Below are 7,882 nucleotides of genomic sequence, written 5' to 3'. Positions count from 1 at the left end.
AAAACCAATTCAGGCTTTACTAATGCATGAAATGGGATGTGAAATACTCGAGTAACTATCTAAATACGGTGTTCAATATAAATTCAATTATGTACCTAAATAAAATGGTATTGGCCTAATTCGATCTATCACCCGATTAATTGGCCAATACGTCCAATTCAACTCCAAACAATTTCATTTCTCTCCCAATACTCCAAATCATTAAACACAATTTAAATAACTTGAAATGTGGCAAAATCATCCTCACATTTTCTCTTGAAAAATTCGGCCATGGTGAGTGCACTAACAATATAATTTTTCATGCTTGATTCTCACACCATAAATCATTCATTCCTAATCAAATCACTTGAAATTCAATCAAATTCATCATCAATATTCCACATGGAATATTCTGCCAATGAAGGTGATGTAAGAACATGAATTTTTCTTATTTGCTTTTCATACTACACATCACCAAACAACTAAAAACACTAGAATAACATGTTTTCTAACTAAATTCATCATCAAATTCTCTCTCCTAAGGTTTGATCAACACACTATCCTTCATGATATCTTGTGATTCAACCATGAAAAATGCAAAATAATGCATAGAAAAGGTAGATCACAAGCTAGAATTAAGAAATTTTACCTTTAATGGCTTGATTCCTTGAAAATCAACAATTTCCCTTTGAATTTTTCTCTCTAGGGTTTTTGTTCTTCCTTTTTTCTCTTTTTCTCTCTTTGGCAGACCAAGATAAATGAGTTAGGAGGGTTATGGGCTGATGTTTAAAGCCAAATAATAAAATAATCCAAGCTTGACACTTGTCACCATGTTATTGGTCCATGTTTAAAAACTTAATAATTAAGCTTTCTTTTACCACCACATAAAATCCTTCAATTATCCATGATATAAAATGCTAATGGCTGAAATCCATGGGCATGACAAGTGCTGGGTGGTGTAAAATTACAATTTTGCCCCTATGGTGGTAAAATGACTATTTTGCTCTTATCCTCAAAAAAATGCCGGAATTAAAATTTTTCACCTCTCAAACTCAAATTATGTTCTAAATGGTCATTCTTGGTAAAAAAAAAACTTCTTCCAACATTCCAATTTTAACTTCAGGTAGCAAAATGACCATTTTGCCATTACGTTATGAAAATTCCAATTTGACTCTAAATCGGTCCTCGAACTCCGAATCACCATTTTAAGTTATTTTGGGGTTTTACAATTCTCAATTGCATCTTAAAATCTCTATTTGGACTAGTTCGAGGCTTAATTCAACTTAATTGTACCATTTGGTACATTGTCGTCTTTTAATGATTTTCGAGGTACCCAAATAAGCAAACATGCATTCTTATGTAGGAATTGCATAATAAACATATTATAGAGCCGGGCTTGACAGAGATTCTATTTCTCTTCCTAGGGACTTTTCTTCACTATTTTTCTTGTCATCTAAATTCATTTCTTCCATCAGTTTTTCAAGATCATCCGTATCATCTTCATCATCAGGAATTTCCTTTTGCAAGGCATTTGATTCATCAAAAACTACATGAATCGATTCTTCAACAGTTAAGGTTCTTTTGTTAAAAACTCTATAGGCCTTTGAGTTTAATGCGTATCTTAAAAATATTACTTCATCACTCTTTGCATCAAACTTTCCTAAAGAATATTTTCCATTATTCAATATAAGACATTTACAACCAAAACTGCTAAGATGAGAGATATTTGGTTTTCTACCTTTGTAAAGTTCATATGGAGTCTTTGATTTCATGGCTCTAATTGAGACTCTATTAAGGATATATGTTGCTGTATTGACAGCTTCTGCTCAAAAATATTTTGATAAATTATTTTCACACAACATATTTTTAGCCATTTCTTTTAGGGTTTGGTTTTTCCTTTCTACAACTCCATTTTGCTGGGGTATTCTAGGTGCAAAAAAATTATGATCCAACTCTTTTTCATTGCAAAAGTTTTTAAATTCATTTCCTTCAAACTCACCACCATGATCACTCCTAATACTAATTATGACAAGTCCTTTTTCATTTTCAACTTTCCTATAATGATTTATAAAATGCTGGTAGTGTATCATTCTTATGAGTAAGGAAGTAGACCCAAGTATACCTAGAGTAGTCATCAACTATCACAAAGCCAAATGATTTTCCTCCAGACTAATTGTACTAATTGGCCCAAATAAATCAATGTGTAGCAATTCTAGTGGTCTAGAGGTTGACACATTCTTCATACTTTTGAAAGATGTTCTAACTTGTTTTCCTAGTTGACATGCATCACAAATTTGATCATATTCAAATTTAAGTTCAAGCAATCTTATAACTAGATTTTTTCTTATCAATTTTGAAATGGTATGCATGCTTACATGACCAAGTCTCCTATGCCATAACTGACCATCATTTTCAACATTAGCTATAAGACATGTTTCACAATTCACTTCAAGATCTTCAAGAAATATAACATACATATTCTTAATTCTTTTTCTTATAAATGAAACTTTATTAGTACTTATATCTATCACTTCACATTTATTTGAGTCAAAGCATACCTTAAAACCTTTATGACATAGTTGGCTGATACTTAATAAATTGTGTTTCAAACCTTTAACCAACAACACATGACTAATCGAGCTTAAGAGTTCTTACCAATGGTTCCAATACCACAAATTCTACCTTTTGAATCATCACCAAAGGAAACGGTACCTCCCTTTTTCTTGTCCAGCTAAGCAAATAGCATTTTGTTTCTAGTCATGTGCCTTGAGCAGCCACTGTCCATAAACCATGGTTCCTTCTCCTTTAGTTGAGCTCTTGAACATTTGTCTTTTAGATTTAGCTCAACCTACAAAACAGATTTTCAGTTTTTCTTAATAGGTACCCATACTTTGATGGGTCCTTAAAGATTAGCTGCAATATAGGATCCTTTTGAAACCCAAATTTTTCTTGTTTTCTGTACATTTCTATCTATATAGTAGTCATAAGATAAATGTCCAAATTTTTCACAATTGTAACATCTAGATGAGGCATTATCAGAATTTTTCTTAAAGTATGTGTTCCTCCTTGATGTTTCTTTCATCAAACTTTTAAGATTGGCATTTTCTTCAATTGCCTTCTGCAAGGCTTTTGTTTTGTTTTCCAATTCTAATTTTAGAGTTTCAAAATCTGTTTTTGAATGTTCTAATTCAATTTGCAGAAAATTTTTTTGCTCGAAAAAGTCATGTTTTATCTTTTGCAAATAAGTCTCAAGAGATGCAGTTTTTCTTTTCAAAGTTTTATATTTAGATTCAAGTTTCTCAAACTCATCATAAAGACATTCATACTCCTCTTGTAATTCATCAATTGAAATATCACAAGGAGATGGAGATACCTCAGATTCATCATCTTTTGCCAGCAGACATAGATTAGCTTTTTCTTCCATTTTTTCTTCTTCATCATTAGAACTTGAGGTATCACTATCTGACCAGGTTGCAACCACCATTACCTTCTTCGATTTTCTGTTTTTCTTTAGCGTTTCTTCCTTCAATAAGGGGCATTCTGACCTAAAGTGTCATGGCTTCTTGCATTCAAAGCATATAAGCTCTTCCTTCTTATTGGACTTATTTTTTTTTTTTAGTTTTCCATGAAGAGCCTTGCTCTTCTCAATACCCTCTTCTAGCCAATCTCCGGTTTCTTTGGTCCATAAGCTTTCTGAACCTTCTTGCAACCATTGCAAGCTCCTCATCATCATTACAAGATAAACTGTCCAACTCTTCTTCAAGGATGTTTGCTTTTAAGGCAATACTTTTCTTCTTTTCTTTTGCTTCCCTCTTGTCTTCTTCTTCTTCTTCCTTGAGTTCCAGCTTGTGAGTAAGAAGAGAACCACAAATTTCATCCAGAGTTATAACATTTAAGTCATTGGCTTCACGGATGGCAGTCACCTTTGGCTTCCAATTTTTTGGTAAGCTTTTAAGAAGTCTTTTAACGATTTCATGCTCAAGAATTGGTTTACCTAGTTGACTTAATTTGTTTGTGATGTTTGTGAATCTATCTAACATGCTAGTGATATCTTCACCAGGTTCCATCTTAAACATCTCATAATTGTGAGTTAAGAAGGCTATCTTAAACTCCTTAACTTGTGAAGTCCCTTCATGAATAATCTTAGATTTATCCCACACTTGTTTATCCGTGGTACAGCTTGATATTTTATTGAATTCAGTGGGAGTTAAGGCACAATACAGTGTATTAATTGCCTTAAAGTTGGTTTGGACTCTTTTGGTTTCAGCTTCGGTCCATTCAGACCTTAGCTTAGGAATCATCTCGTTAGTTACAACATTTAAGGTTGAAGGAATAAAGGGACCATCAGTTATGATATCCCACATCTCATAATCTATTTCTCTAATGTATATTGACATCCTAATACTCCAATATAGTTAGTTTGAGCCATCAAACATAGGTGGTCTGTTTGTGGACTGTCCTTCAGCAACTATTGATTTTTGAATAGCCATTTAGATCTTCCCAAAGGGTGTTAGACCTTAAGAATAGGGAACTTGCTCTGATACCACTTGTTGGTTCCAAATAAATGTGCTAGAGGGGGTGAATAACACTTTTTGGCTCTTACTAAAATTGACTTCTAATTGGAGACAAATGCAAGATAAAAGAAAGATTTAAAGATGAATGAAAAACTAAAAACAAAACAGACAATCACACAAGAATTTATAGTGGTTCGGTCTAAGACCTACATACACTACCTTGATTGTTCAACCAAGGATTTTCCAAATCAATCACTATGAACGGTGAAATTCTCAAGCTTTCACCAAGCTTTTACAATGGCTTTTACTAGGCTCAGCCAAAACCTTTCACAATGATTTTTACCAAGATCAACCAAAACCCAACAACTAACTTTTCTAGGCTAAGTTAGAACCTATACACTCAATCAAGCAATCTAAGCTTGAATAAATTCCCTTAGAGTGTCTCGCACACTCTAAGCATACAAGGAGAAGAGAAATAAATGTGTACTTATTATCACTGACTTGATCTAAGTGGTACAAAGTGAAGTGCTTGAATCTTTTACAAGAATAGGCGTGAAGTGCAAAGAATGCAGAGAGTTTTTGCTGGTTTTTTAGCTCTTTTTGTTCTTGGAAGCCTTAATTGCTTTTCTAGCTGTTGGAAGCCTCTTAAATACTTGGAAAATCAACTCTGATAGGTGTTAGGCAGTTTTTTGACCGCTGGAAACAATTTGGTGGCAGTTCTGGCCGTTAATCTGTCTTCTAATGCTCAATTCAAAATTTCTGACAAAATGATCTTAGTTGACTAACTGTGCTTTTAGTCGACTAAGTCGTTTCCGTTTTCTGATCCCAATTTCTAGCAGTGAGCACTTAGTCTACTAACTTCTTTCTTAGTCGATTAAGTTGTTTTTGTCTTGAAGTCCAGATTTCTAGCAGTAGACTCTTAGTCGACTAACTTACTTCTTGGTCGATTAAGTTGGTTTTGTCTTAAAGTCCAGATTTCTAGCAGTAGACTTTTAGTCGACTAACCCATTTCTTGGTTGACTAAGTCTTTTCTGTTTGTCAATACTCTTGAGCCCACCAACTTCTAATTTGAATTTTAGTTGACTAATACCCTTCATTATCCAACTAAAAGGCTTCTGTTTTGTTGATTAATTGTGGCTTTTTATACATATAATTTTTTATATGTCCCTTGGAATAATTTATTTATCATTGGCATACAATTCTTGTCCTGCACACCCAAGTAGAAATATTAGACACAAATGAATGAGAATGTTTTATTATCATCAAAAACTAATAGAGCCAACAAAAAGGATACTACGGTATCTAAGAGGAACCACTAATTTGGCTTTATGCTATCAAGGTGGAAATCTAAAATTAGTCGGATACAGCGATGTTGATCACGCCGATGATAAAGATGATAGAAAGTCTACTTCAAGATATGCTTTTATACTTGGAGGCGGAGCTATCTCTTGGAGTAGCAAAAAGCAGCTTTGTATTGCTCTATTTACTATAGAAGCAGAGTATGTAGCATGCCGTGCTGCAGTATAAGAGGTGGTTTGGTTAAGGAGATTCTTGCAAAGCTTAAACATTATTAGGCATCTTGGTGAAGTTGTTGTACCTTATTGTGACAACACAACTGCCATAGAATATACAAAAGATCCTGAGTATCATGGAAAAACCAAACACATTGATACTCGCTATCACCACATTTGTGACATCCTTGCACAAGGTCTTGTTGTGTTGAAGTACCTTTCCACAACTAATATGTTAGCAGACCCATTCACTAAACCTATTGCTAGAAATGCATTCCAAAAGCATATTAGGGGTTTAGGGTTATTACGCATTTGATATTCATGTACTATTGTTTTTGAACAATTAATAAATTAAGTCTATTTTGAATCATTTGATCAAATGTTGTTAATTAATTAGGGCACATATCTAAGGTAATTATTGTCACCTGGCTTTATAGATTATTCCTCTCACACGGGATAATCACCCTAACGCTTTTGTAGTGTGTAGGATGAGACTTAAACGATCACAAGGTACCAAGCGTTTTGTGATCTCCTTGTCACATGAGTTGTAAGCAAGGATCTTAACAATGTCACCTTGACTTAGAGTCAAGTTGAGGCTTGTAAGAGTCAAGCATGGAGATTATCCACATTCCATGGAGTTAGTGACAATCGGATTTGAATCTTAGGGGATTCAAGTCAATCCTTTTTGTAGGAATTGGATCAAGATTCGTATGGTGGTTTTGACGTGACAAACCTTAAATGGAAGATCCACCATAATGTACATTTCATACTATATGTGTTATTAGTCAACTAATGGAAAAGAGTGATTGAATGATCCTTGCTTCATCACTGTGCGAGCTCTAAGGACCTATGCAGTCCAAAATTTATACCTTTTGGAACTTGGATCTATGATATGAAGTTGAGATTTGGTGTTGCTACTTTAGCATGATTTCCAAGGGTAAAAAATGATACGATCTAGTGGAACATGACTAAGAAAGCAGTAAGATCTTAATGGATTGACATGAGTATCCAAGGAAGAGTCCTTATACATTTCACATACATGGTCTATAACTTATTGCCTGTGCAGTTATAAAAACATTAGTTGTTAGATATAACTATGAGTTTAGACACATAAAGAGATTCTGCATAGCTCTTATGTGTATGAGGGATCAGAGGTGCAAAATCTTATGTGATTAAAATGATTTGGGGTATGACGAGAACTCAAGCGATGTTATATTAGTAAGATGGTAACTTAATATCTCACTGCTCACTAGTACCTTTATTTTCTAGTTGGTCGCACGTTCCATTTTCTTTGTATGATAATGAATGAGAATGAGTTAAATTGAGAATGGTATAAGTTGATGCCAATGTATATGAGTTGGAGATGCTGCATTTAAATGTGGTGCGTCCAGACAACATGCAACTTTATTAATTATTTGTGGATAATTAACTGATATTCAATTAATTAATATTAGATATTATTCTAATATTTTTTAATTGAATAATTAAAAATAAATGTTTGAGATATGAAATAAATATAAATTTAATTTATTTAAAGTTAAATTATTAATCCATTATATTTAAATTTAATTTGTTTAAATTTAAATAAGAATTAATTATATTTAAATTTAATTTGTTTAAATTTAAATATAATATCCTATCTCTATATTACTAATACGTTTATGAATAGTGAACAGACGTACTTATTTTAATACACAATAAAAAAAATGTGAATTCTTTTGTAAGTAAAAAAAAAAACTTTTTTTTCTTTCTCTTCATTCTTGACGTACCATCAACGACCATAGAATTTCGAAACGTGTAATTTTTTATGAGGGACTCTAATAGCCGCTCTATAACAACAAAAGTAATGAAATTATTGTGTGTATAAAAGAAAATTTA

Source organism: Theobroma cacao, chromosome 9 (assembly GCF_053813885.1).
Source record: "Theobroma cacao isolate CCN51 chromosome 9, ASM5381388v1, whole genome shotgun sequence".
NCBI lineage: Eukaryota > Viridiplantae > Streptophyta > Magnoliopsida > Malvales > Malvaceae > Theobroma > Theobroma cacao.
Note: the sequence above shows the minus strand (reverse complement) of the source record.